A 10,376-nucleotide genomic window follows, 5' to 3' on the forward strand; every position below is an offset into this window, starting at 1 on the left:
AATGTTCGCCTGCTTTTCTTCTGTTTATTACTTTCCAGGCGCCCTCAATACACGAAATATGTCGGGGAAGATATGTTAGGGCAAGAGGTTTTACCTGTCTTTCTCCTAACTTACGCGCTCTATCTCTAGATTTTTCAAAGGTAACGAAGTTCTTTGTAGTCAAATATGTACGGAGGATACCACTTTGTTTGCTGCTTGCTGCCCACAAGCTGTAGGTGCTATTCATATATCTCTGTGAGCATATAAACCATACTTGCGTGCTGAGATGGGGTTATTTAAGGTTTCTCTTGTTTTCAACCTTGCCCTTGCGCCACAGTCGTTGGTGGGGCCGAATTTATCGCGTCGTTGGAGGCGCTCGCAGTCAGTGTTGAGGCCACGGACAAACTATACTTAGGCCAAGAAACCATACTTAGGCCGCTGCTGGGAGACACCTAGTGGTATCCCGATTCCGTGAGCGACAAGCCCTCATTTAGAGGTGGCAAGGCCGCATTTTGTGCCTCTGCAGATGGTGGGAAGGTTTGTCCTCCCATAAGCTCAGAAGATGTGGCTTTGGTACTTGCCTGATTGCAGTGAAGCGCTGAGTCCCTGCGCTTATATCCGTGTAGTCTGTCTCTCCTCTGAATAACCCTATCCTTGGATCTGTAATAATAACGTGCGCACCCTCAGAGCTGGCGCATAGGGCACCGCATCATCGCAATTGACATCCAGGTGGTTTCAGGGGGCATATTTTGTCCATGGCTTGCCACCATGGTAACTTTGTGAATTGTGATCATATCATCATGCTCCTCACCATCATCAGCCCGGCACTACCCACTGCAGCGCGAAGGCCTCTCCCATACACCTCCAATTAACATGCTCCTGTGCTAGCTGCATCCACTTGACAACAGCGAACTTGACCTCACCCACTCATCTAAATTTCTGCCACCGGCTGCTACGGTACAGTGGCATTCTAGCCACTGTAGCTACGGGTTCCTTCCCTTGGAATTGAATTTGTTACTTTAAGCGACCATTGGTTGTCCTCTATACGCACTACGTGACCTTACCATGCCAATTTCTTCATGTTTTCTACTACAATGTCAACAATTGGCGTTCGTGTGCTGTGCGATGTCAGTGCACGTTAAAGAACTCCAGGTGGTCGAAATAACTCTGCGATGTCAGTGCACGTTAAAAACCCCCAGGTGGTCGAAATCACTCCGGAGTCCTCCACTACAGCAGCATTTTACTAAGGTACAATATACAGTAGTTTGCTTGAGGCCCACCCGCAAATGTCTTAGGTCACTGAGCACTCGGCACATCGGGCGGGCCTCCGCAATAGCTCTGCGTCCAGGCAACCTTTTTCGCTCCCACTTTCCTCTCTTCCCTTACAGCACGGTTTAGGTGTCCACAGAACAAGTGTGGCACATACAGCGTCTTTCCTATTCCGTGAACCAATAAATAATATTATTATGTCATTATGTCGAGTTGTTTCTCTGACCACTCTGCGCGCATGATATCTCGTAATGTTACACCTACCATTTTTTATTCCATAGACCATATCGCTGGCAGTTAAAGCATCCTCGGGGTTGCAGATGCAAGGTGGTGGTGGTGGTAGTAGTGGCATTGGTTATTTATAGTATATACAAAAGGAAAGAAAGATGTTTGCCAGCCTCGGTATCTGCTATCTGATATCTGAAGCACCTTAACTGGGGCGGCGGAAATAAAGGGATAGCGAGGAAAAGGTAAAGGAAATCTGAGGTGAACGATAGGGAGAAAGAAAAGGGTAGGTAAAAATAAAAACAAATATATACACTATGGTACAATATACAGTAGTTTGCTTGAGGCCCGCCCGAAAATGTCTTAGGTCACTGAGCACTCGGCACATCGGACGGGCCTCCGCAATAGCTCTGCATCCAGGTAACCTGTCGACAACGCACTCACTTGCACACTGAACAAAACACTGGCGGCCGTCGTGGGCGATAGGCCGTTATTGTCCGAAATAAAACACGCGGAGCGTTCAGTCGCAGCGCGCACTATCTGGCGAGGCGAAATAGGCGGGTCATCAAGCCCGCCTGTTCGATATATTCACACAGGCTCACGTGTGTTCGCTCGCGGACGCGCACTGCCCGGCGGCTACAGGAGCGCAGCCACGCTGTCCGGGATTACCCCCTGCGCTCTGTAAGCCGCCAGCAACTCACGTCGTGGTTCGGCTAGCGCGGCGCAGTGCAGTAGAAAATGTTCGAGAGTTTCTACCGCGTCACAGCCGTCAGACGTCACTGATGGCAAGTCCGTGGCGCATCCGTCGTTCACCAGGCTACACACATCCAATGCGTGCACGCAGGATCATTGCGTGGTGAAACCGAGTCAACGAGCGGCCGCTGACACTGTGGATGCGCTCACCTCTTGCGATGCAGATACAAGCACGGATTTCAATTCTCTGCATCTTAGTTCCTAGTGCATATTAAGGAGTGGGAGAGAAACTTGCGAGGTAGCCCTGCCCACGCCAGCTGTGCACACTGGCTATAAAGGCATAAGGCGCAATGCATGGTGATTCACCACACAAGGAGAACTATAGCCGCCAGAAAAAAATAGAAAGCGCAAAAAAGGAGGAGGGATGGGATAGTTGTAATATAGAAAATAGGAAAACGAAAGAATAAGGGGAGGATAGGAAAATGCGACTCCTGATTTCCGCCGGCCGGGTCAGCCCGACGTTGCGGTCTACGGGAAGCGTGCGCCAAAGTGGTGTGTTGCCTCCAATGAGGGGCCTTAAACTCCCAAACACTGGTTAACGGCTCAAAAACCAGGGTCTCGTTTCCGCATACAAAGCGATGTCCAGCACGGCTGATCGTGGGTGCCCGGCTCCTAGTTTCGCAGAGTGCCGCAGAGCAGATGCCTTTAGCAGGGGAAATCTCAAAGTGGTCGGAAGACAATAAAAACCTGATTTGAAGCATATATGACACGGCGCGTAGCCATAAAACTATCAACGAAAAGTGTATCCATTAGACGTTAGGACAGTACAAACTGAAACAGCGCCCGTTACCGCAATGTCGTTGCAGTGATGAGGACAAACACTCTCTATGGTTTACGCAGTAGCTAAACCTTCATAACCAAAAGAGGTGCTGTAGTCAGCCACACAAAGTGCGAAAGCTTAATCATCGTATTGCCATGATGGAGAAAAGCCGTGGGCTTCCTTCTCTTCATCCGCACCCATCATGTCTCTCCCATTGTGTTGTTATGCATTGAATCGTCTTCGACATTCAGTCTTGTCGGTGATCAGGACGATAGCCCTGTTTACCAAGATAACGGCATGTACAGGAAGCCCTCACCTCGGTCCCCTTCTATTAAATGAAAACCAGGTCTTAATAACTGGCCACGTTCTTTCTTCACTGACTCGCCGCCCGTAACAAAATGTAGAGCTATTGAGAGCGATGCACAGTGCTATGAAACGCAAAATAGTAGTTGTAACCCTGAGAGACAAAACGCGCCGAATTAGTGAATAACGAGCCCGAGGTAGACATCTTAGCTGCAATAGGCAGAATGGGCATGGGTAAGGGATGTAATCCGAATAAAAGTCAACAAATGGTCTGCAAAGGTGACACTCCGGATATGAAGGAAAGGCAAGTATAGCAGTGTATTCCAGAAAGATAGGTGGCGGGTTGAAATTAGGAAGTTTGCGAAGTATGCAGGTCGCCCCGCCGGGGTGGCGCCGTGGTTACGGCGCTCGGCTACTATGCCCACGGAAACGGGATTGAATCCCGGCCGCGGCGGCTGCGTTTCGTTGGCGGCGAAACGGAGTGGCGTCCGAGTGCTGTGCTATGTCAGTGTACGTCGAAATTACGGGAGGCCTCCACTACGGTGTCTCTCATAGCCTGAGTCGCTTTGGGACGTTAAATCCCACAAACCTCAAATCACAAACCGCTGCAGACGACCGGGTTAAGTGGAGGGGGATTTGGGAGAGGTATTTGCCCTACAGTGGGTGTAGTCATGTTGGGGATGGGGAAAATCAGGCGTTTCAGACGGCGTGCTGAAAACACAAGTCAAGCAGGGGTGCAACAGCCTTCGGCGCTGAAAAATATTGACTGGCTTCTAATTTAAGCTTTCTGTCCACGGCCGCGAAGATAATTTCAATAATGCAAAACCACAACCTCGATCTGTATACTTTTCCCACTTGAACATTCAAAGGAGGTGGAGGAGAGTGAGAGTGAAGGCCTACTTCAGCGTGCATACAGTACCTTCCGCATAGTAGTTGCCAGCGGAATACAACTGCTGCGCAGAAGTGCCAACGCTCAGAAAAGGCATATCATAAATCGCGTCATTTTATCTTCTGGTCTATGCAAATAAACCATTACTATCACTCAAAACAGGCTGCGCGGCCCCACAGCGTAAAGTATGGTTATGATTTTCCGGTATATTTTTTTAGCATTGAGGCTAATCGATGTAGCATAGGCTATTAAAGGGTCCCAGAAAGGGGGTTTGGGGTTGGTTAGATAATGCTTGCGTTATGTAAGGTGCAGGCCACTGGGCATTCTCCCGCAAACATTTTATTCAAGCTTGCCGTGAGATGTATAGGATTCCTTACATACTCAAAAAAACACCAGTGGGAGAAGAAGACCCAAGACGAGACGGCAAATTCATCAGAGAATACATCAAACCGGCGGAGCCGACCTAGAACCAAGGAGGACGAGGGCTATCGCGGCCGCTCGGTCTGCTTCCCTCGTCTCGGGTCACGGGGCCATTCCAGCGCTAGGGACCGTTCCGGCTCCAGGGGCCGTTCAGGATCCAAGACCCACTCTGGTTCCAGGACCGGGTCCCAGTCCAGGGGCCGCTTGAGCTCCCGTGGGCGATCACCGTCGGTGTCTTCAGCCAAGAACAAGACGGCAGCCGACCATAAAGAGGTGAGCTGGGTAGGTAGATCCTGCCAAAATAATTCGGATAAGGGGGCAGATGAGCTCCTTCAATTGAGAAAGATGGTTGAGACCCTTACTGACACCATAAGGAAACTTACTAAAAAACAGAACAGTTAGAGAAGAAAAATTCCGAACTCCGGAAGATGGGCCAATCTCGGCTTACTCAACAACCAAAGATAACGCATGCACTGGTGGAGGCGGCGGCCGATGTCAGTGATGCCTCGGTGGCGTCATCATCGCTTCCCCCGCCTACAAAAAAGAGGACGTGTCTCACGCTCGCAGAGTTATGCAGGAGGCTAGAGGACAAAATTGACGCCCAGGTTCAGGCCACAGATAACAAACTTCAGGCACAAATTCAGTCCATTTTTAACGTTGTTCAGGAAATCACTACAGAAACCAAAAGGCTAAGAAACGAGCTGTTAGCTATGAATGCGTGGCGGTAGGCCGTAGAGAATAAGACAGACTCTATTACGATAACCCTTCAACAACTTAAAATGGCCAGGCAACATAAGGACAATAGATATACGCTCTGGCAGTGGAACTGTCGGGGATACCGCCGGAAGCGAGCAGTTCTTCAACAACTCCTCATTGGTAAAGACTGCCCGGACGTGATCGCTCTTCAGGAAACTGGGGGGATTGCAAAATTATCAGGCTATCAATCTTTTAATACCTCTGGCTAGAAGGCGGGAGTTACCAACCTCGTCAAAAGGAACATAACGGCTATTGCGCATGACACGGGGATCAGTCACGTAGAGCACGTTCTTCTAGAACTCATTCCGGATAATAACATTAAGACCAGCCTATTTGTGCTGAATATATACAGCAGTCCAAAACAAAGAAAGACTCGCTTCGGGTCGCTTCTTCAAAAACCTCTGCGCATTCCTAACAAACAAGCGGTGGTGGTAATGGGGGACTTCAACGCCCATCACACTGTTTGGGGGTACCAGAGAGAATGTGTCAAGGGTAGAGAACTCTGGCTCGATATGCAACCCTACTTACGGGCCCTCAGTCTCCCACTAGAACGGGAAATAGCGTCAGTACGGACACATCTCCGGATCTCACCCTTGTTAAGAACGTCGGCAGCGCAAACTGGGTTAACACTCAAGAAAATTTAGGCAGTGATCACTTTATTTTGGAAACGGTAATTACTGCTGGGCCCTATAAACGTCCAGGCCGACGTCACTCACTCGTCGAGTGGGACGCCTTCCGAAAAATCCGGGAACAGAGTGCTAACACCACCGAAATTGATGACATTGAGGAGTGGACAAGGGAGCTCCAATTGGACGCTCGTAAAGCGACCAAGACTGTGGCGGAAGACTCAGGCCTAGAAACAATGGACACCCGCCTCCTCCATATGTGGCAAGCCAAAACCAGTATGGAAAAGCGACTTAAAAGTGAAAAGTGGAATCGTAACCTTCGCAGAAGGATAGCAAGGCACAACAAAGAGATAGAGGAATATGCGCTCGAACTTTCTAGGCAAAACTGGGAATCGCTATGCGACACAATGGATGGGAATATAAGTCTAGCCCGCACATGGAGTTTACTCAGATACCTCCTAGACCCTGACGGATGTAAAACGGCCCAGAGGCAAAACCTCCAAAAGATCCAGCATAAACATGATAGCACAGAGCAAGAGCTGCTCGATGAGATTCGATCTAAGTACATTGGGGACACCGAGAAGGTACCTCTGCATGGTTACTGTGGGATACCCAACGATCGCTTGGACGAACCCATTACTGAATCCGAAGTGCGAGGAGAGCTTGCTAGATTAAATATTAATTCAGCGCCCGGGCCGGATGGGGTAAGCAACAAATTGCTCAGAAATCTCGACGACAACTCTATAACAGCACTCACTGCCTACATGCAGAAATGTTGGGAGGCGGGTGAGATTCCTAAGCAGTGGAAGTCGGCTAAGGTGGTACTTATTCCTAAACCGGGGAAACCTCTGTCAATCGAGAATCTAAGGCGTATATCCCTAACCTCCTGTGGAGGGAAATTGATGGAGCATGTAGTGCAGACACGTCTCAACAACTACATGGAAGACCACCATCTTTATCCTATCTCCATGGTGGGATTCAGGTCTCATCTCTAAACGCAGGAAGGGATGCTGCAACTAAAACATGAAATTCTGGACTCACAAACGCGGGACACGAAGGTCATCCTGGGTCTTGACCTGGCGAAGGCTTTCGATAACGTCACGCACAAGGCGATCCTGGATAATCTCAGCCTCCTGGGAGTAGGCCCGAAAACCTACAACTATGTTAAAAATTTCCTTTCCGACAGAGTGGCCCAAATTAACTTCGGGGAAATTAAATCAGACTACATAGAGCTAGGTAACAAGGGGACCCTGCAGGGATCTGTACTGTCCCCGCTTCTATTCAACGTGGCCAAGATCGGGCTTCCTAGCAAACTAGCAGCGATTGAAGGCCTCAGTCATTGCATGTATGCGGATGACATTACTATGTGGATTGGCAAAGGAACCGACGGTCAAATAGAGGAGACTCTCCAAATGGCCATAGGAGAAGTTGAAAAGTACGTAAATGATAGGGGACTTAGGTGCTCCCCGCAAAAATCGGAAATGCTTTTTTACCAACCAAAGAGGAAATCACGGTCGGATCCCCCGCGGATATCTCTTAAGGCTCAGAGACTCGATATCCCGACGGTGGACAGGATTAGAGCCTTAGGGCTGTACATTCAAAACAACGGTTTCAATGGAGAAACAATAAAAAAAGTTGGAGATATGCGCGCAACAGACTATGCGGCTCATCCGCAGAATCGCAAATAGGCGCTATGGCATGAAAGAAACGAATCTAATCAGATTAGTTCAAGCCTTTGTAATAGGTAAGATTGCTTACGTAGCTCCTTTCCTTAATCTGAAGGAAGCGGAGAAGTCCAAGCTGGAAGGGAAAATTCGCAGAAGTGTCAAGCAGGCGCTGGGTTTACCAATTCGGAGCCCACCGCAAAACTTTTAGAACTAGGTCTTCACAACACACTGGATGAAATTGTGGAAGGCGCGACAATCTCCCAGTACGAAAGGCTGTTGGGAAGCATTACAGGCAGGAAAATCCTAGCGAAACTAGGAATAAATTGCGAGAGTCAGCGAGGTCCGAAAGTGGACATGCTTAAGAGTGTGCGCGATAGGCTGATGATCCCATCACTACCGAAAAACATGCATCCCGTCCACCACAAGGATCGCAGAGACAAACGGGCTGAAGCCCTCGGCAAATGTTTCAAACGCTATCCGATAGAAGACGTGGCCTACGTGGACGCAGCTAATTGCGGGAAGGGGAGAATGGTGATAGCGGTAGCTAGCGCCGAGACATATCTCCGAGCCGGCGCCTCGATCACGACGGGCAGTCCCGAAATTGCAGAAGAAGCCGCCATCGCACTTGCAATAGTGGGCACGGATGCGTCAACGATAGTCAGTGACTCAAAGGCAGCAGTGATGAACTTTGCCAAAGGGAGGGTCTCCCCTCTGAAGAACGGAATCCTGCGGGCTGCAAGGGACGACCGCAAAATTCGCATAGTCTGGACACCTGCACACGCATCCCTGGGTGGAAATGAAGCAGCTCACGAACTGGCTCGAGGTCTTGCTTTCCGAGCCAGTGGCCATACCGAGGGCTTTGCAGACAGGGATCATCTTGTGTGTTACAGAGAGATCGCACAACATTAGAGGCTTAATCGAACGAAGTACTCCGCCGCTGATAAATCATCGACAAAGAGTCAGGCCACCTCTTGGCGCCGTCTCCAAACTTATACGTTTCCGAACCCGGTTATGTGTAGTCGTTATTATCCCTGACAATATTAAAACGAGTGTAAGCAATGTAAGGCCAAAGCGGATCTCAACCATATTCTCTGGAAATGCCCTTTTGCCCCCCTGGAGGGACAAAAAATAGTCACTTGAACAATGGGAGGCTCTCCTACTCAGCTCCGATCCGGCGACTCAAACAAAAGTCGTCCAACTGGCCGAAGACGGCGCCAGCAGACAAGACCTTCTGGCCGTCGTTTAGGTGAAGGGCCTATATGCCCTTGAGACTGCTGGCAATAAACGTTTTACAATCCAAAAAAATATTCAAACTTGCGTAGAACAAGAAATAGCGACTATAAAAATGACCCTCTGCCCTTTCCCTCTCAACTCGTGCATGGCAGCGAGCCACAAAAACATAAACATTACAGGCGGGAACCCGGCTCCGCACACAAATATACGTCACCGATCTGATCGGTGTGTTCACTTCCAGTTTGCGGGCTCTGTCGCTCGCTCGCTGTCCCGTCAGCCGGTGGTCTTTTTGGTCTCGGCCCCGCTGCTTTTGGATATGGACTGTGAGCTCAAGAAACGACTTCTACGAATGAGCGCCGAGCTGGGCTTTGAGCCTCATAAATATACACCATTTAAAGATCCTGCGCAGAACGACGAAGACAACAGTGACCTGTCGGCGGGCTCGCCTGACTCTCCCGGTGACAGCGGAACGCAGATGCTCAGTGGTAAGTAGCAGCGTAGTCTTTTACCTTTTGGTTTATTATTGCATAGGAATGAAAACAGAACAAAAATTTAGTGGTCATGGTAGCAAATTGTCGTTTACCACTGAGCTTAAATCGGGAAGCTACGGATTCAACGGCGGCGCCAGCAGAGTAGCACATGAGGTGCAAGCAGACAACAGGACAGAAAACCGAAAGTGCAGCACTAATTTTTGATACCGCATGCCGCAGGCACAGTAAACCTACACGCAAATGACTTAATTTCTTTTTGAAATGAAAAATTAGTCCTAAAAAGTAAAAATGTATTGTATCTACCGCTTTTAGTTTTGTAAATGCAGGGTGTGAGTCTAGCATGGCAAACCAATGATAGTCCTCGAACAGGCGACGCAATACACCAGATGTGTCGCAAAATGCAAGAATTCGTGCCAAAGGCCGGCACTGCTGATCGCCGCGAAGCACAGAGGTGGCAATGTTTTAAAATGTGTAGTAAATTATCGGCTCGCATTTGAGGTTTTGTACGCGGCAATAATGCCCAGTGGCGTGTACTCTACATAACGCATAAAGTAACCAACCTCAGAACCCCCTTTCTGAGCCCCTTTAAGGGAGGCTGTAAACTTCACCATATAGGGCACTGCACGGCACAGCAAGTGCTTCGTTTTGGTTTTCCACGCAGATTTCGTACACTGTTCCAGAGGTGTCCCGCCCCCTTCGGCCAGTGGTTATGCAAAGTTGTAGTAATCCCGTATATACACGGGTTCTCACACAACCTTAAGGAGAATGGTGCGAACACTGCCGTAAACATTGTTTTACTGCACCAGAAAAACTCTCCAGGATATGCAGAAGAGTGCAGGCGCAGGACAACATGTCACTTATAAAACACGACCCCAGCAGCGCTTCGTGAAGTGTTCCACGAGCATCGTGCATTCCACGCCGCTCATCTGTGGTAAACTATATATCGGCCACACTGGAAGGTACCTTAATGAGAGGCTGAAGGAACATGCGAAAGACGTTAGAGAC

General features: G+C 49.2%; 1 pseudogene; it reads left to right on the forward strand.

Annotated features, from left to right (window-relative positions):
• Positions 1-7,556: 7,556 nt before the first annotated feature.
• Positions 7,557-8,893, forward strand: LOC146178831 (uncharacterized; annotated as a pseudogene).
• The last annotated feature ends 1,483 nt before the right edge of the window (positions 8,894-10,376 follow it).

Source organism: Amblyomma maculatum, chromosome 9 (assembly GCF_055883805.1).
Source record: "Amblyomma maculatum isolate TAMU_Amacu chromosome 9, ASM5588380v1, whole genome shotgun sequence".
Lineage (NCBI taxonomy): Eukaryota > Metazoa > Arthropoda > Arachnida > Ixodida > Ixodidae > Amblyomma > Amblyomma maculatum.